The sequence below is a fragment of the Camelus bactrianus genome, chromosome 15, assembly GCF_048773025.1.
Source record: "Camelus bactrianus isolate YW-2024 breed Bactrian camel chromosome 15, ASM4877302v1, whole genome shotgun sequence".
Lineage (NCBI taxonomy): Eukaryota > Metazoa > Chordata > Mammalia > Artiodactyla > Camelidae > Camelus > Camelus bactrianus.
The window spans coordinates 13,828,064-13,851,660 of NC_133553.1; the positions used below are offsets into that span (position 1 = coordinate 13,828,064).

At 51.0% G+C, this 23,597-nt stretch overlaps 1 long non-coding RNA gene across 1 annotated transcript; it reads left to right on the top strand.

The window, feature by feature from the left end:
- The first annotated feature begins 4,613 nt into the window (after positions 1-4,613).
- LOC141573390 (uncharacterized) lies at positions 4,614-15,846 on the top strand. Its single transcript, XR_012499082.1, has 3 exons — positions 4,614-4,814; positions 12,441-12,523; positions 14,865-15,846. It is a non-coding gene; the product is annotated as an uncharacterized LOC141573390 (long non-coding RNA).
- Positions 15,847-23,597: the final 7,751 nt, after the last annotated feature.

Consider the following 23,597-nt stretch of genomic DNA (forward strand, 5'->3'; position numbering starts at 1 on the left):
GCTGAGCCGACGTCCTGTAGAAGGGCCACCTTTCTGAGAGCTCGGTTAGGTACACGGGCACTAAGTCAAACAGCAAATAAATCTGTGAGTAACAGGAGCCCCTGACGGAGAAGAGAGCTGTGAAGAGGGTGGGCGACCCTGCGCGGGGATCTGGAAGGAAGGGTGTGTGTGAACTTGCACAACGGTGTGGGCGGCCAGCAGAGAATGACAAGTGTGTGCATAGACACACTTACATTTATACATAAGAAATTTTAGATATGTGCTTCATAGTTCTGTCTGCCAAGGGAGCTGGGAGCCCGTAGTTTCGCAGCAGAGAGCCCTTCGAGTATAGATTTCACTAAGTACCATTCTCTGTTCTCCACTAACAGGAGTCAGGGCTCCTGGGGTGCGGGCTGATGCTGGGACGGAGTGAAAAAGCAAGTCTGGACAGAAATGAGGAAGTCCTCAGGGCATGATGGGGACACTTGAAGGACACAGGAGTCAGCTCCCAGGGGCTCTAATTGGCCAAATCTGGCACAATGTGAGCATCAAAATAGTGATGGAATATAACCCAATGAATGGAATAGGTATAAATAAATGTCTTCACATTGATACAGATAGATGAATGAGTAAGTAAATACATTTGTGCAGAGTACCAGGCAGCGAGTGGGGAAAGACAAAGCTACAGATTCACCTTTTGGCAACCGTCGTAGTAACAACTGATTCAAGCAAGAGTCAGCAGTGGGTTACTAAATACCCACTTTCAACTTACAGGGCAGCCCAGCCTCCACGGCGACCTCCAGAGATGCAGGGATGAGCTGGCTTTCGCGTCCTGGCCTCCCACATGGAGTCTGGGGTGGCCCTGCGTGACCCACCATGTTCACTCAGAGGCAGTGATGATGTGAGCCTCTGACATCACAGCTGGGTCTCTTGGACCGCTTGTTCTGGGGGAAGCCAGCCACCATGCCGGGAGGACGCTCACACGGCCCCTCACAGGGGACCAGACGGAGAAGGTCCCAGAGGCTCAGTCTGACCTTCACAGGACTTCAGGCCTGGTGTGCCCCCAGCTGCGACCTCCCGACACACTCTGAGCTAGAAGCACTTAGACCGGCCCCTCGCGAGTGCCGCGAGTGTCTGGTCCACAGAATCCGTGTGGGGCAGTACACCAGCAGAGCTGGAAGCTGCTGCGTTTAGCGTGGTCTGTTGTGCAGAATGCGACCACCCATAGGCAAATTTACAGTGATCTCTTATTGACAGATGTATTCACTGTTACTTACTAACGAGCACGGCCCCATATTCATTAACTCATTTCACAGTGGAGAAACCCGGCAGACACTTTTAGCCAAGAGGTAAAGCTGATGTCACCAGAACCAGGACAAGTGAACACCGTGAGTCTTCTGCCATGATGCACACAAAGCCGTGTGTGTGCGACTTCAGCCAAAATGTATTAAGGAATCAAGGAAAGAAGGAAACATGGACGACTCCTGTGTGAGGGACGTCCTATACTCTCAAAAATGTCAAGATTGAGATTGAAGGGAACCAAAGGGACGTCAGCTAATGGCAGATGGCGATCCTGAAAGTAACGGCAGATCACGATCCTGAACTGGTTCAAAGCAGAAGGGATGACAGAAAAGGGAGAAAATCAGCTATTACGTATGTATTGCTATGGTAGTATGTTCTTGGGAAAATTGGTGCAGTTTGACCGTGGTCCGCCATTATTGTGTGACTGATAATTTTCCGATTTTAATGTGTATGCTCCGAAGGTGAGAGACTGTGTCTGAGTTTTAGGAAAAGCATGTTAAGTACTCGGGGTGATGGCGCCTTGTGTCTGCAAAGTACTTTCCACTCACTTCAAAAAATAATCTGTATATAAATAGAGAGAAACAGAATCCTAGGGCAAATGCAGTTAAATACAGGCAACTCGGGAATCTAGACGAGGTAAGTGGAAGGTTTTTGTACAACTGCAACTTTTCTGTAAACTTGGAATTATTTCAAAATTAAAAGTCAGTAAGTTAAGAAGACACTGTTTACACACAGTTTTCAGACACAACCGAGAAAGAACTCCATGTTGACCATGAAAATTTTAGAGTTGGGTTTCAGATAGGAAATTCACACCAGGTTATTCCCTCTCAGAGTTTCAGGATAGTCAGTGTTTCATGATTTATGATCATTATTATTGCGCTAGAGCCCCATTATTAAAAATACATGCACAACCCTAACACATAAAGCATGAAAACAGAGGTGCCGCCGTTAAACGCAGAATCATTTAGCTGTCCAAAGGCAGCCCCAGAGCACCTGAGATGACCTGAATCACACAATTTTAGTGTAGAAAGGATCCCAGAAATCGTTGAATAAAACTGTATTTTACAAATAAGTTAACTTTACTCTGGAAAAAAAAAAACTATGACCATATTCTTTCAACAATTTAATAGTAAAATTTGAACAAAACTCAAATCTTGTAAACTCAACACTTCTGCATTTCTCTCTCTTCAGCTCCTGGGATGGGTCTTCCCTTGGGGTTAATAAGACAGTGTCTTTGTGTATCTTGCAGAAATTTAGGATCTCAGAGGTTATATGCATGCACTCTTTTTTAAAAATGTAACATCAAATAACAATCCTTCATACTTTCTTTTTCTTATGCTAGATTTTGCTATAAATAAAAAAATAGTACAATATTTCTTACCAACTCACCCAAGAAATTATTTTGTTCAGGGCACTGTGCTAGGGATTAAAAGGATCTAATTTTTGCATTTCAGGAGCTTCTAAGTGTAACCCAATGAGCATTAAGAAGCGTCAGTAGATTTCTGCACAGGAGATTTGGGGATACAAAGGAGAGAGAAATCTGCAAAGCCCAATTCTTCTCGTCATCTGGGTTAGAAACCCAGCCTGCTCAGCAGTTGAAACAAGTTGTAAATTGGTGCAACCACTATGGAGAACAGTATGGAAGTACCTTAAAAAAGAAATAGAATTACTACTATACTCAGAAATCCCCCTTCTGGGTATATAACCAAAGAAAATGAAAGCAGAATATTGAGAAAAGCTATCTTACTCTCATGTTCAATCAGCATTATTCACAACAGCCGCGACATGGGTACAACTCGAGTGTACGGTAATGGATGAATGGATAAAGAAGACGTGGGGTGAGAGTGCGCGTGTGCGTACGTGTTTGTATCATGATATATCAGATAGATGTGTACGCATGTGTACCTGGTTTACATACACGTGTGCATCCGTGTGTATTATGCTCACATGTAATGACTATTGCACAGCCACGAGAAAGACGGAAAGCTTACCACTTGCAACAACATGGATGAACTTTGAGGGCATTATGTTAAGTGAGACCAGTCAGTCAGAGGAAGATGCATACTGTGCGGTCTCAAATGTGGAATCTAAAAAAGCCTGGCTCGGTCGAAGAGAATAAATTGGGGTTGGGGGACACAGGATGTTGTTCAGTTCTAAGGTGAACACATCCTGGGTCTCCCACATTCAGCCTGGTGACTGATCAGTATTGTGTTACATGATTGCAAGTTGCCGAGAGTAGGTTATAAATGTTCTCACCACGAAAAAAGAAATGGTAATTATATGAGCTGATGAAGGTATCAGCCAACTTAGGGTGGTGGTCACATTGCAGTATAGAAGTGTATGAAACCAGCACTTCGTACATCTTAAAGTAACACTTTTCAAGTCCGTTCTCTTTTGATGGAGCCGGAAAACACCAGGTTGGCGTCAGAAAGAGCAGCGTCTTTAATTTTTGTTCCATTCCACCTGCGGAGGGGGGCGGGCGCCACCCTGCCACCCCGCCACCCCAGCTGTCCGGCTTTCCTGGCCTTGGAAGGACAATGAAACTGGCTTCCTGGGACGAAGGGCTGTGCACGTTCGTGCCGCTGCGAGTGTCGGGGGACTGGGGAGACATCGATTTGGAAAGGGAGGAAAATAAATGCTTCTTTTAAAAGGTTGGTTGCGTGGTTTGTGTGTGTGTGTCTGAGATTTGCCCCAAACTAATTTTCCTTTACATTTAAATTAGGATGACTGGAGTCTACACACCCCAGTACCGTCGTCCTTAAAGAGCAAGGGAACAGCCCACCCGCTGGTGCCCGAGTCACAGTCTGGGGTGCGAGGCCAGGGTCAGGCCCAGCCGTGCGCCCCAGGCGCCCCCGGAGCCTCCGCGCCCGGGCGCGGGCGGGCGCGCATTTAGGCTTTTGTGCGCTTTCCTGTCCTGGAGGTCCCCGGGGTCCAGCGTCAGCGCCCGTGTGAAGGGCAGGTCGCAGGGGGGCGGTCCCTAGGGACCCGGAAAGCAGCGCGGTGGCGACTGTCCGAGGGCCTGGAAGGCCCAGGGGCGCCACGCTGTGGTCTAAGGGTCGACCCCAGTCAGATCAAGCAGGGGGCAGGGGCGGGAAGGGGGCGCCCGCCCGAGGGAGCCTCAGCACCCAAACCTATCATCCTCCCGCTGGGCCCCGAGCGCCCGGGCCTCGACCCCACCGGTGGGAGCCCATCCGCGCCCGCGCTCTCCGCGCCCCGCCCGCGCCCGCAGCCGGTCCCCGCCCCTTGGCAACCCCTCCTCTCCGGAGGCAGGCGGGGGCGGGGCTCGTGGGCGGGGCTCGGCGCTCGGCCCCTCCCGCCGCCGCCCGCGGAGCCCGAGCTGAGAGGGGAGCCCGAGCTCAGAGCGGCGCGGAGGCGGCGCCCGCGGGGCCCTTGGCTGCTCGCGGGGGGCCCCGGCGCTGAGCCCCCACGGCCCGGAGTGCGGGCCCCGCCGAGTTGGGGGCGATGAGCGCCGAGGGAGCCCCGCCCCCGGCCGCCCCCGGCGGGCGCCCCGGCCGCCTGCTGGTGCCCCGCAGGTGAGTGCCGGCCCCCCGCAGCCGTTCGTTCTCGGCCCCTCCCCCCGCGGCCCCCTTCTTCCCTCCGCGCGCCGCCTTCCCCTCTGCGTCCCTTTCTCCCCCCACGCCCCCTCCTTCCCTCCGAGCCCCCTTTCCCTCCCCCCGCCCTCTCCTCACCCCTTGCCCCCTTCCCCGCTGCGCCTCCGCCTTCCTTCCCGACGCCCCCTCCTCACCCGGCTCCCCCTTCCTTCCGGCGTCCCCATCCCTGTCTCCCCGGGGGCTCGTGCAGGCTGACGGGCGCCAGGACCCCGGGCACAGTGGGCTCTCGCGCCCTGACCACTCAGTCCCCCAACCCCAGTATCCCAGATGGAAACTGTGGGCTTTGCCTTCTCCCTGTCTTGAAGGCTGGCTGGGCAGGTGCTTGGGCTCTGTGGCCGTGGGAACCAGGTTTTCCAGAACTGGGGAGTGGGGATTCACTCCTCCTATCTTCCTGTGTGCATCTTCGGAACCCAGGGTCGAGCGGAGGCGAGCCCCTGGATGGGTGCGGGTCGGGGTCGCTGGCGCAGCTCGGTCCTGGGGGCCTCTGCCCGATTCTGAGGGCCCTAGCCGAGTGCCCAGCAACTCAGGGGACAGCTCAGCTCTCAGCACCGAATACTTAATACAGAGCCTGTGCGTGACAATTGTTCTATCCCTACCCCAAAAGACTCCCCCTCCACCCTCTTATTTTTAAATAACTGAACTGCTGGGGGAAAACAGAAATGTGGCTCAGACGAAAACGAAAAGTTCCTGGAAACCTTCGAGTTGCCACTCACAGCATAACCGAGTGTTCTGGAAACAATTTAAGGATCCTGAGCCGCGGAGGCTCTGGGCTAATGGGCTAATCCCTGTGCTCCCAGTAACCGCCTTCTGTAGGGTTTGTCCCTGCAGAGTCCCTGATCTCAGGAGTGACCAAAAACCCGGCATGTATTTAGCTGTGCTTCTCAGGATGGCTGACAAATGTTTCAGCAGACTGTGGATTGAAGACTTATATAAATTCTCATGTCAGAATGCCTCTAAACCAGGGCAGTAATTCTTGTATGTTTTTCTTTTTAAAAAAATGTACATAGAGATAGTTGCCTCTTCCACCAAGCTATATCATTCTGGGACATTAGTGCGAAATCTTGAAATTAAATTTCACGTAAAGTTCCGTGTTGAGTGTTTTACATTCTTTGTCATGGAGCAGTTTTCCAGCTACTGGAAATTAAACCGCTAGATGGGCTTGGAATAACTGGAAGTGAGTTGCTTGAGCGAGGAGAGCGGCTGGGAGTCAGGGGCGCTCTGCTTCGTCACTGCCTTGAGTTCACAGCGATGCTCCCTGGGTGGGAGCTGCAGGTCTCCTTGCGGTGGTCCCACAACCGGCTTGTTTACAACCGCGGTGAACATAGAGGAGCAAATAAGTGGGTTCATCATACTGCATGCTTGACCCAGCTGAGGGGTATGGGCAATAACTTCAGGTTTTCAAAAGCATGTCACCTGAGGTCCTGAAATAAGTTCTCTCCAGGCTGCTAAGTGTTGGCTCCTTTAAGACACTGAATGCGGGGCTCAGACAAGGGGCTCCATCCCATTTACTGAGGATGTAATTAGTGCTCCCTTTACAATAAGGGCCTGGGTTCTCCGATGCGACCTATGTGACTTGCACTGGCAGGGAACCGATGTCAGCATTATGACAGAGCAGGCAAGAGCAGGAGGGTCCCTCTGCTTTCACAAATAGAAGACACGTTCTGCGTGTGCTCCAGCCTGCTGAAAGATTCAGGTTCTGCTCATTTAAAATGAATTTGCTGAATGTTCTGTTTACACATGTCTTTTTAAAACAGGACCGTTCATCGCACACAGTCATGGCTGGCACGTTTGCTGGAAAGTGGCATGTCCACCTTTGCTCCGTGAATCTTTAACAGCCATTCGTTTGTACTTGAATCATTGGAGACTAGACAACCGTGCAGATTTACTGATTTTCTTATCAGTAACTATCTGTAATATCATTGAACTTACAAAGTTATTTAATCATTTCGGTGAAGAAGGAGAACTTAGTGCTTCTAATTAGAAAAATGATGACAACAAAGCAAGTTGGTTTAAACCCATTATATTTCTGGTTGTAAACATTTTTTGAAGTCAGAAACACAATGTGTTCTTTGTGGCTGCTTGTTTAAATCAGAATTTGGCCAAATTTGAATGTCGCTTGTTCAGTGCTGGAGCTGCTTTTTCCTCCTTGGCTTTAAGTAGCTGCTCTCTGTTACACACGCTTCCTGAGTTGAGCCAATTCACACCCTTATCCCCGACCCTCCCTGTGTCCCGCATGGACCCAGGCTGGAGAACCACCAGTATGGTGTGCTGAGTGTGCCCTGCTTTGGGTTCAAACACTGCTGTGGATTTGTGCTGAACACACATTTTCTGTTTTTAATCAGCAACACTGCTTCAGTCTGAGGGGCTGGAAGCAGGGGAGAGCCAGCCATGTGTGAGTCCTTCCGAGGAGCCAGGGGACAGGAAGGTGTGACCACGGCAGGCCGTTTAGAATGTGCGTCTAGGAATGGAAGCACTTACTCACCTGGTGAGAGATGCGAACCCCTGCACGAGTTAGGCAGGAACCCCGTGGGGAGGCTGTCCGTTGCCTTTACACTTCTGTTATGCGCCTCGTCCTTGCTGACTCATCTCTGATCTCAGGTGTAGAACTTTTGATGATGTCCGTGACCCCAAAGCAAGATTCATATCTTTCAAATGGGGAATCCCCTGATTTGACCAGGAGATATGTTTCCTAATGAACAGTTTAACAAGATCCATTATATGCTGATGACATGTTACTATCTATAGAAAACCCTAAAAGGTCCACACAAAAGCTACTAGAGCTGATTGAAGAATTCAGCAAGGTAGCAGGTTACAAAATTAACGTTCAAAAATCAGTTGCATTTCTTTTCACTAACGATAAATCAACAGAAGAAGAAAGTAAAGAAACAATCCCCTTTAAAATAGCACCCAAAGTAATAAAATATCTGGGAATAAATCTAACCAAGGAGGTGAAAGAATTATACACAGAAAACCATAAACCATTGATGAAGGAAATTAAAGAAGACTTTAAAAAATGGAAAGACATTCCATGCTCTTGGATTGGAAGAATCAATATTGTTAAAATGGTCACACTGCCCAAGGCAATCTACAGATTTAATGCAATCCCTATCCAATTACCCAGGACATATTTCACAGAACTAGAAAAAATCATAATAAAATTCATATGGAACCATCAAAGACCTAGAATTGCCAAAGCATTACTGAAGAGAAAGAAAGAGGCTGGAGGAATAACTCTCCCAGACTTCAGACAATACTATAGAGCTACAGTCATCAAGACAGCACGGTATTGGTACCAAAACAGACATATAGACCAATGGAACAGAATAGAGAGCCCAGAAATGAACCCACAAACTTTTGGTCAACTCATCTTCGACAAAGGAGGCAAGAATATACATTGGAATAAAGACAGTCTCTTCAGCAAATGGTGTTGGGAAAACTGGACAGCAGCATGTAAAGCAATGAAGCTAGAACACTCCCTTACACCATATACAAAAATCAACTCAAAATGGATTAAAGACTTAAACATAAGACAAGATACAACAAACCTCCTAGAGGAAAACATAGGCAAAACATTATCTGACATACATTTCAAAAATTTTCTCCTAGAAGAAATAAAAGCAAGAATAAACAAATGGGACCTAATGAAACTTACAAGCTTCTGCACAGCAAAGGAAACCAGAAATAAAACAAGAAGAAAACCTACGGAATGGGAGAAAATTTTTGCAAGTGAAACCGACAAAGGCTTGATCTCCAGAATATATAAGCAGCTCATACGACTCAATAAGAAAAAAATAAACAACCCAATCCAAAAATGGGCAGAAGACCTAAACAAGCAATTCTCCAAGGAAGACATACAAATGATCAAAAAGCACATGAAAAAATGCTCAATATCACTAATTATCAGAGAAAGGCAAATCAAAACTACAATGAGGTATCACCTCACACCAGTCAGAATGGCCGTCATTCAAAAATCCACAAATGACAAATGCTGGAGAGGCTGTGGGGAAAGGGGAACCCTCCTACACTGCTGGTGGGAATGCAGTTTGGTGCAGCCACTATGGAAAACAGCATGGAGATTCCTCAAAAGACTAGGAATAGACTTACCATATGACCCAGGAATCCCACTCCTGGGCTTGTATCCAGAAGGAAATCTACTTCAGGATGACACCTGCACCCCAGTGTTCATAGCAGCACTATTTACAATAGCCAAAACATGGAAACAGCCTAAATGTCCATCAACAGGTGACTGGATAAAGAAGAGGTGGTATATTTATACAATGGAATACTACTCAGCCAGAAAAACCGACAACATAATGCCATTTGCAGCAACATGGATGCTCCTGGAGAATGCCATTCTAAGTGAAGTAAGCCAGAAAGAGAAAGAAAAATACCATATGAGATCGCTCATATGTGGAATCTAAGAAACAAAAAACAAAAAACAAACAAACAAAAACAAAGCGTAAATAAAGGACAGAAATAGACTCACAGACAGAGAATACAGACTTGTGGTTACCAGGGGGGTGGAGGGTGGGAAGGGATAGACTGGGATTTCAAAATTGTAGAATAGACTACACTGTATAGCACAGGGAAATATACACAAAATGTTACGATAACTCACAGAGAAAAAAATGTGACAATGAGTGTGTATATGTCCATGAATAAGTGAAAAATTGTGCTGAACACTGGAATTTGACACAACATTGTAAAATGATTATAAATCAATAAAAAATGTTAAAAAAAAAACAAACCAAGATCCAAGTTATAAAAGCATGCTTATTTATTGAAAATATCAGATGTAAAAATTGCCTCGTTTCACCAAATAATATGGGTAGAACCACGGCCTTTTACATCGACACGTCTGTATAGACATGTAAATATAAATACGGCTTTTTAAATTTCGACTTTAGTTCCATTTTCCAAGACGTCCCAGGAGACACACTTCGAGGCAGCTGGCAGGAGGGCAGAGTGACGTGCATGCCACCAGGGACGAGTGACACGTGGAGACGCTGAGCTGCTGTATAATTGGGGTGGAGGGAGGCGAGCCCCGTGAGAGAGTTTGGAAGCAGTGTGATATCCTGGCTCACCTGCCCCCTCAGGAAGACCCAGTAACACGGGCACGCCAGGTCCCCTCCACCCTCCTGGCCCGTGTGTCCTGCACGGAGCAGATGCACCAGGGCGGGTGGACTCGAGTGGTCATGGCCAGGCCCAGTCCAGGACTGGATGCCTCACCTGGACCACGAGCCAGGATTCCCCTGTCTTCACGGCCTCACCTGCTGACTGTGTGGTTTGGGTTCTAAAGTCATTCTGAAGCTGATTCCAACACCCTCAGAAACTTGCTAATTAGAATCTGCGTGTGTTTCTGGGGATAAACCAAGGCAGGGTAAGAAAAATGCTTTTGGAGGAAAAATGAATGAGAATTTCGTGGAAAAAATGTATTTGCATTTAAACTGGTATGTGCTCTTCTTCCTTACTGTCCAGATGCTTAGTGCGTGTTTCATTCAGATTGTCATTTTGGAGAGATTTGGGGTTGTTTTCAGCCAACACTAGATGTCACTTTTCCCCAGGCCACTCTGCAGTTCCTCTGAGGCACAGGAGGCCGGCTGGCCCCTGGCGTTTCTGCCTCAGCAGGACCCTCCCTGCTCTTGTGACCAGCGTCTCCCCAACGCTGCCCCCCCCCGGCCCCGCTGCCCCCCCCCCCGCTCCCCCCGCCCCAGCCCTCCTTCTCTTGCACTTGGTCTTCAGTGGGGTTAAAAAGTGCGGTGAACATTATGATGTGGTTTTTCAATAAAATTATTGGTGAAACAGCTTGTCTTCTGCCGAGGCTGTAGTGTGACGTCCTGTCAATGTTCTCAGTGAGCTGTATTTTAATTAAGCAAAGAAGTAAGATTTTAGAAAAGTGAACATGCCTTTTAACTTGTCTAGAGACCACTCTGAGAGGCCACGGCTGGAAACGGTTGGAAATGGTCAGCTACGCGTCGGCACAAGGTGGACTCGCCTTGGAGCCCGTGTTCCCCCAGCAGTGCCGTCAGCGTCCTCCCCGGCTGTGTGCTGGCACCAGCCCGGCTCTGGCCTCTTACTTCCAGTCGTACTTCCTGTGAGGGAGTAAATCTGACTCGAAACTGTTGACATTTTGACATCACCTCTATTTAGTTTTGATAGGCACCAAAATTCATTTGCAATCTGGACACATATCGCTGCCTTGAGGCCCTAAATTGTACTGGAAACACGACCATATAAATGTGGAGGGCCAGCACCGTAAGTGCCGCGGTGCTGGTGAGCGCTCCTCTGCTTTGATTTCAATGCTGTTTTTAGTTAGACCCCAGCCTCGGAAGACAGACCCCCTCCTGCCCAGTGAGGGGTGACTGCATTGAAGCATTGACTAAAGGGAGCCTCTGTAACTGCTTATGCTGTAATCAGAGTGGTTTACGTGACAGATCATAGTAAGAATCACGCTCCATTTCTAGATGAATGCGAATGCTCTAGCAGGCAGGTATTTCATTGTCTGTTCCACGAGTTACCACGGGTAAAAACGTGGCCATGTGGATGCACCCACGTTCCACGTGAGAACGTTTTTGCCCACGGAGCTAGTGTGCAGTAGAATCATCTGTGTTTATAAAGTCTGGCATAGCTGCCAGTTATTACCGTCAGAAATTACAACACTTTCCATGGAAATAAGTGTCACATTTGGCAATGTTTGCAGACACTTTGGATGGCAACCCTCCAGAAACTAAGTCCCGTGTCCCCGGCGTGCTTTTTAAAGAGGAGACCAGCTTCTCTTTCCAAATCAGAGGAGTTGGAAGAGGAGGCTGAGCCTGTCTCCCCGACCCTTTCCTCTGTGTGGTGGCCCTGGTGCTGTCCCTTGCTGGTCACTGTCCCCAGCTGACCTCCATCTTCGCCTCTGTACCCGAGACCCTTGGGCCGCTGTGTCCCCAGGCCCAGACCTGCTGCCTCTGGCTTCACCGCTCAGCAGTCTGGGGCTGCTGGCCGCTTCCCCCGCCCCTGGCTGTGCCTTTCAGAGTGGAAGGGTGTAGCCCTTCTGCTGGAGGGTCTCTTCCCGCATTCTGTTTCCAGGTAACCTCTCCCTCCTCTGGTCAAATCGCCCTCCTACATCGCTGACCCCCAGTGCCGTGCCTGCGTGTGAGGCCTGCTTGGCTGTTGGGTTAATGTTTCTAAAACCGACTCAGTCTTAGCCTGAAACCTGGTCCTCTCTGTGTTTATGTGCCAGAGAAGGACAGCGACACCCTCCAGCTGGTGTCATGACCCGAATCATGACTTTTTTGAACTTCGGATACGCTGGTGTCCCTGTGGCTGCCCCGGGGCCTTTGCTTCTGCTGTTCTCTCCCTGGACGTTGGGCCCCACTCTGGGCCCACCCACCGGCACTGTCCCCCTGCTAATTCCTCGTCACTGTGCAGCCCAGCCTCTCTGATGGCCGCACAGCCCTGCTCTCACCCCTTTGCTGGGTGCTCGGTGCCCCTGTGTTTTATGGGCTTCGTGCCCTCCCACAGGTGTATATATGGATAATCTGATCAGTGCTTGTCTTTCAAAAGGGCGTGATTGCAGCTGTGCCAGTGATGCTGCTTATGAGTGACTGGGAGAGTCCCCTTGCTTCCAGGAGGAGACCCGAGGCTGGGTGAGTCAGTTACTCAGCGGGTGCATAATGCTGGTGCAGGCAGGCTAGCTGAGTGAATAAATGTTACCTGAAGTAAATGTATGTGGTGCTCTGAGTGAGGAGAAGGTTCGTTTCTGGCCCTTGTACTGAGGATTTATTTTGTATTTATGATGAGCTGTTTTGGATTTGAGAAAATTGTGCCTTTATACTTTCATAGTAGCTGAGTTTAATATCAGTTTTACAAATCAACATAACCATTAATGGTAAAATATACTTTATTCTGTTCTCACGTCTGTCCTGGTGAATAGTGTCCGTAATGATTTTCTTCAGATAACTTTACTTTGCCAAATGGCACTAGCACTTTGATTCTTCACATTGTAATTATCCTCAGTTTTCAGCCGGTCCTGGGAAGCATGGAGTCCCTTCTCATCCCTAAACCTGGGGTGACCATGCTGAGGCGGGTCAGTGCCTCTGGGGGTGTGTGGCCCGCCGGGCAGCGCCGGCTCCTGTCGTCCTGATGGAAGGTCCAGTCTGGTTTGTGTGATGAGGAGACAGACACCAGCGTCTGTGACTGTCTCCTGCAGGGTAGGGGACGGGGAGGGGCTGGCCAGGCTGGCCTGCGTCTCAGCCTCCAGGCCCTTCCCGAAGGGTGGGGACTTCATGAAGGTGAAGTCCGACATCATTGGGAAGAGTGCTTTGTGGTTGTAAACGTGCACACGGTTCATACGTAGGTGCACGTCCGTGATGATGTCTGCGGAGTGGTGTTTGAACACCTGCCAGGTACCGTGTGCCGTGTTGGGGACCCAGGTGACAGTACGGGGCGGAACAGGGGTCCAGACAGGAGGTGGCACAGGCGGGAGGGTGGGGGGGGACGTGCTGCCCGTGTGGTCACTGCCCTGGCTGCTGGATGTGACCACCGTGTGGTTGCAGAAGAGAGTGAACACACACCGTGACTGCAGATAGTTACGGGCGTCTAAGGGGAGGAGAGAGACGCTGCTGGGAGAATCACGGACGTGTTAAGCCAATAGGTTGTTACAGCTTCACGAAGGGCACTGAGCCCGGGCGACCACCCGGGTCAGTGGTCCGGGGGAGGCCGGGCGAGAGCGGGGTTGAGTCAGCGGGGAGGTGGGCACCGCGGACTCAGGGCGGGGGTGAAGGTGCCGCCGGCGGGGGTCCTGACGGAAGGACGGGTTTGACTGGCCTGGGCACGCGTGCCAGGCGCGGGTACAGCCACGTCTGCACACACGCAGACACACGTGCAATGCGCGTTCACACACACACCCACACACCCACACACACCACACACTCCGTGCACGCGCAACACGCACGCGTGCCGGGTCTGAAGGCTCCTGCGGGTGCAGTCCGCCCCCGGCGTGTCTGCTGCACCTGCGCGCCCGAGCGGAGAGCGGCCCCGGCCGCGGCGGGTCTGAGGAGGGCTCTCCACCCCCGGGAGCGGGCAGGGCTGCGGGGAGGGGGGGGGGCCTCCGGCGCCCAGGTCACCCTCACGAGGGAGGGCAGGCGTCTTCTGGAGCCCGGGTGTTTTATGGACTAAACAGGCCGCACCTTCCGAGGTGGGCGTGGAGGGTGGGGCTCCGGCGGTCACACAGGAGCCTGCCGCGGCGCGGATGTGGCGATCTATGTGTTCTGGGGCTCCGTCGGGACCGGGATGGCTCCGCAGGCGTCGCCCTTTGTCCCAGCGAACGTGGCAAGAGAAAGTCTGAGGCACTTTACGTTCAGACCACAGCTTCTCTCCACACCCGTGACCTCTGCTCTCAGGCAGGGCGGGGTCCACGCTCCTCACCGCCGGCGCCTTCCTTCCAGGCCCGGCCGGCAGGTTTCCTGCACCCCACCGCCGGCTGGGCTGGGTCGGGGCCCCCTTCCCTTCCCGCGGCCTCGGCTGGCGCCCCCCTCCTGGTGTCCCGTGTCCTCGAGTCCCGGTGGCGGGGCCCCGGGCCGGCGCCGCGGGGGACTGGGGCCCGGAGGCTGCCGTGTGAGCCCGTGTGGCCGCGGACGGGCAGCTGGGCTGCGCTGTGGGTCACCTGTCCCGTCGGGGGAAAGTGGGGCAGGTGCTCGTCTCTCTGGAGTAACGATTATCTATTAATTCCTGAAGACTGAGCTTTAACAGGTTTGTCTCCCTTTTCCCTCAGAACTGTATTTCTAAGTTATCTTTATTTCGATCTTGAAAATTTCAAATTCAAACATAAACATTTTCAAATTTCAGTTTCAAATTATAAAATAGATGGTTTAATAAATTTGGAAAAAATAGAATTTTCAGGAGCATTTTTCCTTTATTATTCTGTATTAATAGCTACTAGTAAATAAAGTAATTTTTGTTTGACTTTTACTCTGTATTTCTTCACAGTGGTAACTGGTAAATACAGGATGCAAGATCTGCATGTAAAACGTGGCATGTTTTAAGCAGTGACTTTGTACTGAAGCTGATCCAGATGAACTTCCTGTAACTGCGTTAGAGAAAAACTCCGAAGACTGTTTCATCTAAGTTGGTGCTTAGGATTTACAATGCAGCGGGAATCGGGGTTTACAACTACAACCTCTTGTAATCAAAATCAGTGGCGTTTTGAAAGAAACTGGTTCGCTTAAAGTCTGGAGACATATAAAAAAATTGAGCTTACAAACATTATTTTATTTTAATTTTCAAGATGTCATATAAATGAAACATATGTATTTTTATATTTTGATGTTGATATAGTTATAATGTCAAACATTCTTAATTGACACTTAGACTTTTGGAATAATATTTACCTAAAATCATTGTGTTTCTTTAAGATTTAAGAAATTAGAATCCAATTCTGAAACTGCTAATAAAAGGTAACAGAAGATGAATGAAGACACGCTCACTCACATACATATAAACTGCCCTTTCTCTGTATGTGAAGTAGATTTGTTCTAAGCACCTGAATGAAACTGGCAAAAGTAACTAATAATACACGTGGGAAGTGCGATCTTGGGTAAGATTTAGTTAAATTTTAAAAAATTAATTTCTAAATTGGTTGACATTATAGTTTACTATTAATTTGATGTGCACACATATAACATGGTTTATTAAACTAAGTAACAGAAGAGGGAAAAGCCGGTAGCGAAGAAGGAGAGGAGGCAGAACTGAAGAGCTCCCCTCTCAGGACGACACGCAGAGCCGGGCCGCGCCTCAGAGTCACGTGCCCGGGTTTGTAGGTTTTCCTCCCTAGGCGGGCAGGCCCAGCCCAGAGCTCTGGAACGCTCGGTGCTTTGTGCATTGGAATTATTTCATTCTGCCTTTCTCACATTTCACTGTGACCTTTGGGTCCCTCTCATTTTTACTGGGGTGGAATAAAAATGCTTTCTCAGATTTGTCCTTTCCATTTTCACAGGTGGGAGGGAGGAGGGGAGGTTTGGGGGGAAATGAGGATGGGTCCTGGGAGGGCAAGAGGCAGAGCAGGGGTGGCCCAGGGCTGCGGGGTCAGCACCGTGTGCTGTGAAAGTCTCGTGGGTTGCAGGGAGCTGGAAGAGGACCTAGGTGACATGTGAGGATGCTGGAGCTGGAGCAGGGCGCGAGGCCCTGCGTGGCGAGTGCCTGGACGTGGCCGCGGGAGCCCCTCTCCAGCCCCTCCTTGGTGGGGTTCTGGCCCTTTCTGTTACCTCCTCTGGTCTAAATACGCTTCTTTGACGTTTTGGCCTTTGAGTGACAGTGACATCTTATTACTGTCTCAGCGTGGAAGGGTGTGGAGCGTCGCACAGCCTGAGAGATGAGAGTCTGTGACCTGGTGGTGGCGTGGCATTTCACCGCTTCCTCCTGGCTTCTTTTTCAGTACGTATCCTATTAGCAAAAGCCATCCTTTAGATACAGATTTTATTCTGCATTCTAAAACTTCTCATTACAAAATGACAATTTTCACACTTTTAAAGACGTTCATCAGTTATTGGTTCTAAAGGTAGAATCTTAGATTGTTTATTTGAGAGAGTTCTTGCCTTCTCTTGGAAGCTTTTAACACTACACGTTTCCAAGTAACCACTATTTTAAGTGTTTCCCACATTTCGTGTTTCTATGTTTTGCAAGAGAGTCAGCAGAGCAGGCCTGAGACTCCTGTTCCCTGAGAGGTCTGCTGGCGCCTGGGGTTTGGCCCTGACAGCGTCCCCGCCCTCCTTTGGCTGACAAGAGCCGCTGCTGTTCCTGGGCTCCTCTGCAGACACCGCGGAGTCTGGGGTGTGCCAGGCAGAGGGCGCCTGCGCGCCCTGCTCTAACTGCCCCGGATGCCGGAAGGTCTCCTGAGGGCTGCGTGTCTTTGCTGGGAGCGAGCACGCGAAGACCCCCTTGGAGGGTGAGCAGGGGGCTCCCCAGACGGCGCCTGTCTCCGTGGGACCAGCTGGGCACCCTTCCTGCTTGTGGGGAGGCACTTCGCCCTGAGCCTGATGGCAGCGGTGCTGCTGGAGGCGCTCCCGACGACAGGTCCTGGGGACGCTCAGCACACGTGCCTGCAGCCCAAAGAGCCTCTAATTTGCCTTTTGATTCTTTCAGTGACTCATGGTTTATAAAGAAGGACAGGGTTTACTCTTCAAATATTTGAGAATTTCTAGGTACTTATTTTTACTTTGATTCTGTTGTGAGTGGGGCTCTACTTTTGTCCCCCCTTCATATTTATAGAGCTCGTGTTACGGTCTAGTAGCGAGCGCTCCGTGTGCGCTTGAGGAAAGGCGCACTCTGCTGCTGCTTGCCGAGGGCTTTGCAAACGCCCGGCAGGTGCAGTGGCCTGACGTGCAGGTCGCAGCTGCTGCTGCTTCTGTCTGCTTGTTGTCATTCACCCCTGGAAATATTTCTCATTCTGAAGTCTACTTTTTTGATATTAATAAATATACTCCAGCTTTCAGTATTATTTGTCTGACGTACATTTTCCAATTTTTTCATTACGTTAAATGAAAATTATAAAATGAAGTCCACTTGTCATACTTAAAGTGGGCCCCCTGCAGAGATGTAAGTGGAATCTGGTATTATTCTTGTTCAGTCTGATACTCTCTGCTTTTTTGGGGGTGTTTAGGTATTTTACATAGTTGTTCATGTGATTTGGTTTACATTTATCATCTTGCCAACCTTCCACTCACCCCATCTATACACTGTTCTTTGCCCAAGTTTTCTTGCTTGCTTTCTGAGTGTCTCATGCTTTTATTTTACCCCGTCCCTGAGCTACTAAGTATTATGCTGCTTTCTCATCCTGCGCTGTTTGCGCAGGTCGACAATGCGTGTCTCACCCGTCAGTGTCCGCCTCACGTGGGGCTGTGCCCTCAGGAGCAGGGCAGGGGTCTCGCGAGTTCCCACGCACTTCTCACCTCCTTCCTGCTGCAGTTCCCATGAATTTTGCTTCTGTATTTTTGGGAACCACACAATTTATTATTTCTATATTTGATTACATGATCCATAGTTTTCACAGCAAGTAAAAGAAACACAGAACCTCCTCTTCCTCCCTTTCGTCAGTCCTCATCCCTCCGTGTAAGTTCAGATTTCTCTCCGGGCCACTGTCCGCCTGCCCGAGGCACATCCTTTACCAGTTCTTGCAGGGCTGGGCGGTTGCCATTAAATCCTCTTCAGCTTTTGTTTTGCCTGAGAACGTCTTTATATTATCTTGCCTGCGTATTTGAAAGGTATTTTTGCTGAGCATAGAATTCTGGGTTGAAAGTTTTCACTTAGATTTTTGTTTTCTTCTCAGTAATTTAAAAGCATCTTCTGATTTGCTTAAAATCTGCTTACTTTTGTTCATCTGTATGTAAGCTTTTTTTCCTTCAGATGCCTTCTGGGATTTCTCTTTGTCTTTGGTTTCAGGAGTCTCCAGCGTGAGGCTTGGCAGTTATCTTTGGTGGGAGGAGAAATCTATCCTTACTGGGATCCTCCAGGCCTTTTCTGTCATTTTCCACCCATCAGATGTTAAGAGGCACGTCTGTCATCTGACACTTACACCCTGCTTGTGACTGAGCAAAGCTTCCTGCCGTCAGTGGCGCTCACATGACCTACAAGTCATTGGAAAAAGACTTTTCAATTTTGACATTTTGACCCGTGGGTGTTTGTAAGGCGGTGTGTTCATGGGGCACACGGAGAGCTGGCCGCTCTGTGCCAGGCGTGAGGGTTCGCTTGAGTGACCTCAGTCACCTAGAAGCCACTGAGATGTAGTTCAAACTGGCACCCTGACTCTGGTGATCAGCGGTCACTGGCCCCCTGTGGGCGGGGCAAGGCAGGGAAGGGCCTGGTCTGCAGTGTGAGCAGATTCCTGTGGTGTAGATGCTGCCAGTGGTGTAGACTTCAGGCTGCCAGTGGTTTCATTGCTGGTTGGCGACGTTCCCGAGTGTTAGACAGGCTGGCTGCTCTGCTGGGACGGTGGTGAGTTCAGCAGGGTAACCGATTAAAGAAGGTGCAGACTCAGCACAGACGCTGCAACAACTCAGGAGGCGGAGTGGGGAGGGTCTCCCGGGGCCTGAGGATGGGGGCGCCTCCTCCCCAGCCTGTCCCACCGACCCCCGGCCCCCCCGGCCTCCCGCGTCCCCGCGTCCTCGCGCATGTGGATGGAACAGGACGTCTCTGCCGTCAGCTGAGTCTGGGGGGCTGAGCGGTGCCGGGGCGCACCCACCGGGCTCGTGCTCAGGAACATCTTCCCCAAACGTGGCTTTAGGAAAACTGCACGGTGGCCTGTGATCTTTTTCTGCTCTCCCTTTAAAGGGCACTTCCCTTTCTCAAACCGCAGGAGCAGGAACGAGTCAGTCCCTCTGCTATGCAGACGTGTGGGCTCCTCTCAGCAGCTGCTGGCCACTCACAGGCCTTCTAACCCTCAGCGTCGTGTTCTGCCTTCCTAACTCGCTGAGTGCCCAGAGTGCTGCCGCCTCTTCCCCAGGTCGTCACGGAAATGCACAGAGGAGGCAGGCGTCTGGTTTCACTTACACTCGGTTAAGTAAGTTTACGAAAGTGTCATACCAATTGAGTAGATTTGTCATCGTTCAGAATTTCTAGTGGAAGAAATCCTTCGGGAGTTGGGTCGTTTGATAATGCGCAGCTCTGGTCGCAGCAGGTGTGACCTCCGTGGACTCGCATGTTTGAATTACAACCTGTCTCCAACCCACAACAATCCGATTAAGCTCCTCTCTCCTTGGAGTCACATCTTACTCACACTCCCCATCTAGCCGAGGGTTGTGTGTTTAACGCGCGACCAAGTTTCCAGCTACAGCTCCGTCCCGGGGCCTCTGCAGGCGCACAGGTGAGAGAGGGTGAGTTCGCGGTAAACGCCTGACGGCGAGTCACCCGGGGAAGGCCTTCTGTCTGTGAGACCTGGGCGAGAGGTGTCACCTTGAGGGAACATGGTGCTCTGGGGCCGTGACGGCTCCGCCCAAACAGAGAAGGCAGCAAGTTCTGGAGGGTAAGGCCCGCACTTCCGTCCTGTTTCGTATTTCAGTCTGAGGTAACCCGACAGCTTGGTTCCTCGCCTGCTTTACCAGGATGTTTATCGGAAGCTTGGGCCCCTGAGCTCACGGATGCAAGTGTAATACATGGGTCGACCTGGTGTTTTTATTTTTAACACATAAAAATAAAGGCAGGTAATGGCACCTGATTTTAGTGTTTGACGTCACAAAGAAAACAGTTTTAGTTTTTCTTGAAAGGCGTTAACGGATGAGGTGCTGAAGGGCGGTGGGTCACGCACCGGATCCGCGTCCCTCCCCTGCCCCCGCAGGTGTACTGAAGACTGTGCAGTTGTAGAAAGCAGGCTGCTTTCTCCTTACTTTACCTGCGGCTTCCAAGGTGAGAGCTGGTGGCTTCCGGGCTGCAGTTCCAAGCACCTCTGTGCTGCTTCTCAGACGCTGCTTCACTGCCCCGCCTCCTGCAGCCTGGCTTTTACCCCCATGGTGTCTGCATCCACCCGGGCAGTGTGCCCGGCCTGGGCAAGTTACTGGACAAAGCCACTGCTCTGCTGGAGTCCCTGCAGCACCGCGGGACAGGCTGGCCCAGGACAGACACTCGCCATTGCTGTCTGGTTCCTTGTCCGGTTCTCCTTTCTTCCTGCCCACTTCTCCTACCCGCCAGGGCCACGGACATGCATGTGCACACACCTATGTGTACAAGGCATGGACATGCACACACGCGCACACATACACGTACACCTGCACACGGGCATGCACACACACGTGTACAAACGTGCACATGTCTGCATGTACATAATCACACATACATGCCTACGTGCACACACACCTGCATGTAGACAGGCACACACATGTACACACCTGCATGCACACACATTTCTGCACGCACAAGACATGCAGGTACAGGTCACACACATGCACACATGTGCACACACATGCACACACATGCCTACATGGACACAGGCACACAGATGCACATGGGTACACGCACACACACACACACATGTGCACACACACACATCCCCAGGCTTGTCCTGGGGCTCATCTCCTGGGTGAACAGCCGTCTTTGCCTGAATTCCAGCCTCTCCAGCATTGAACAGGGCTCCCCCCATGTGGGCGGGGCACCTCCAAGGCTCTAATTAGTGCCCCAGTCGCCTCCTGTCCTTGAGTTTTATTTTTTAAATTCTCATAAAAGTTACAGTCTACTTCATTATAGATGTTTGTTTTAATATAGAGTAAGGCTTAGCGTTACTCACCAGTTAATGGAGTTGCAGTTGCCCTTGAGCAGTGAGGCTGGGACCAGCGGGCCCACCGGCCCGGGGTGGGGACGGGGTCTGCAGGGGCGCTGCTGCAGCCCACCGTCTGCACACCCCTGAGTCCGAGGATGGGAGCCCCGTGCAGGGGCGCCAGTGAGTTATGCCCAGAGCTCCGGCTGTGCGGACGGTGGGTGTCCGACCCGGCGTGGTCCAAGGGTCACCTGTCATTTCCTCACTTTTCTGCAAGAAGAACCGGCATCTCAGAGCTGTGCCCCTCGCTGGGTGCTGCCTGACGGGGCAGCCCCACTCGCACGCTGGTGTCCACTCACCCAGGTTGCCTCCGGCCCTGGGCCCTTGGCGGGGGGAGACGTGAGGCGTAGTGAAGTACGAAGCGCCATTCCAGTCGGAAGCCTCTTCCAGTTGGGACGCTCCTCCCCTAAACACGGTCTATAGGAAAAGCAGCAGTTCAAGCGTTTCGTTTTGATTCTCACATTTCAGGGAGGGGGGCGCTTCCTCCATGCAGGCGCCTGGCTTGTTCTGAGCAGGCTGCAGCCTTACTGTTCTCTTGGTGCCCCCTGTGCTGCCCCTGCTCAGCCCCGGGGACTGTGATTTGGTCACTCGGCCTGGATGCAGCACTGGTAACCGGTCCCCCAGGACAGAGCTGGGAGGATTCCACACCCGAGGCTTTCTCCCCAGAGACTCGAGCAGAACGCAGGGGAGCTGACCGCCTCCTCCGACGAGCCGGCCACGATGTGGGGAGCATCACGAGAAGAGGGGGGTGGAGGATGTGCCCAGATTCTCACTTGGTTTGCTGAGCCCAGGAAGGTGACTTGCTGAGACCACTGTGACCCCTGACGTGCCCAGTGCAGGAGCCCCAAGGGTGGAGGACTGAGAAGAACCTGGGGGTCGCCAAGGAGCCTGAGGCCCTGCTGCTTCTGCCAGTTCCGTCCCGATGTAGAGACACTGACGGACACAGGACGCGGTCCCCCGCGTCTCTGGCTCTTCCAGGCTCCTCGCTCTGTGCTTGCACCTGCAGGGCATGCCGCCCTGGGCATCCCATTGTGGGCGTCCCGACACACCAGGCAGTTAGGAGGGCAGAGCCTGGTCCAAGGATGCAGGATGGCCCTGAGCAAGGGAGGGAGAGGACAGTGGCTCACGTGGTCACAGGTGAGGTCATAGTAACAGAACATCGCAAACTACGGTGTCGCTTGACAGGAGACAAAGCATCCAGTTTCCAGTTCCTGAGCCCAGATCTGGAGCCTGCAAGTCCAGTGCTTATTTTATTGTAGAAGGAAGGGGATGGTACTGTCACAACTGAACGAGGGTTGACATGGGCCTGTTTGCTCCTTTTACGGAGTTGTCTTCAGTAGCAGAAAAGAGAGGCTAGAAGCCACGCAGTTTGCTGGGAGAGACTTTCTGGCCATGAGTGCCTTACGTGTTGTTTCTGTTCCCAGGAAATTTTTGTTCATTTTTTTCCCTGAGAGCAGTCACTTCAGTTTGTGGAGATACAAAATCCAATCATCAAGTGTTGTCAGAGAACCAAGTGTATATAAATCACATTCATTCTTAGACACAATCTGGTTTTTAAAGAGAAAAAAAAATCTTCCCTGAAGAAACTCCAGCCCCTGTAGAGTAATTGCCTTTTCCTCAGTTAATACATGTCAGATTCCAGGAAGGAAGGTCTGCCGGCACGCACGTGCCTGCTTCCATCAGATGGAAAGACTAGTTGCTTTTCTTTTTTTTTCTTTTCGGCAAACGGAGAAGGTGGTGGGAAGGCATTCCACGCTGGAGCAACTTCCGTAATTGAGGTATTTCCTCCCTCCAAATAGAACGGTTTGTGTTGGCTGATGGATGTGGCTTTGTCTTCCTCTCAGTTGGCCTTTTCTCAGAAACGGGAAAGCCAGACTCCCAAGTGGAATTTGGGGGCAGTGCTGTAACGCCACACCCACCTGCCCGCTGCGCTGGTCCCGCAGGGAGCCCCCAGAGGGCTCACTCCACCACGCGAGGCCACTTTGCAGTGTACCCCAGCGCACATCCACAGGATGACTGTCTTTATGAGAGAAGCTGACCGCCAGTGAACTGGTCCCTAAGAACGTCAGGCGGAGATGGCGTCTGTGGTGATGTCTTGGCAACGCTGGTTCCCACGCATCCATGGGGACCCCTGCCCTGTGCAGGACCCGACACCCTCCACCATGTCCCGAGGGAGCCTTTCCTGAATTGGCGTGAATGTTGCTGCTTCGTCGGGAACCTCAAAACAGCTCACCTTGATTTTCTCACAAGCATTATGAACACTGAGGTGGGTGAGGGCTCTCACAGCGTTGCAGGTGGAGGACAGAGCAGAGAAAAAGACCCAGCCTGTTGGCTCTGTTTTTGAGAAGCGAAGCTGAGAAAAGATCAGAGAAGGGGTGCTTCTTGTTTGTTTCCATCATTTCCAGTGTGTGTGGTGGTGTGTT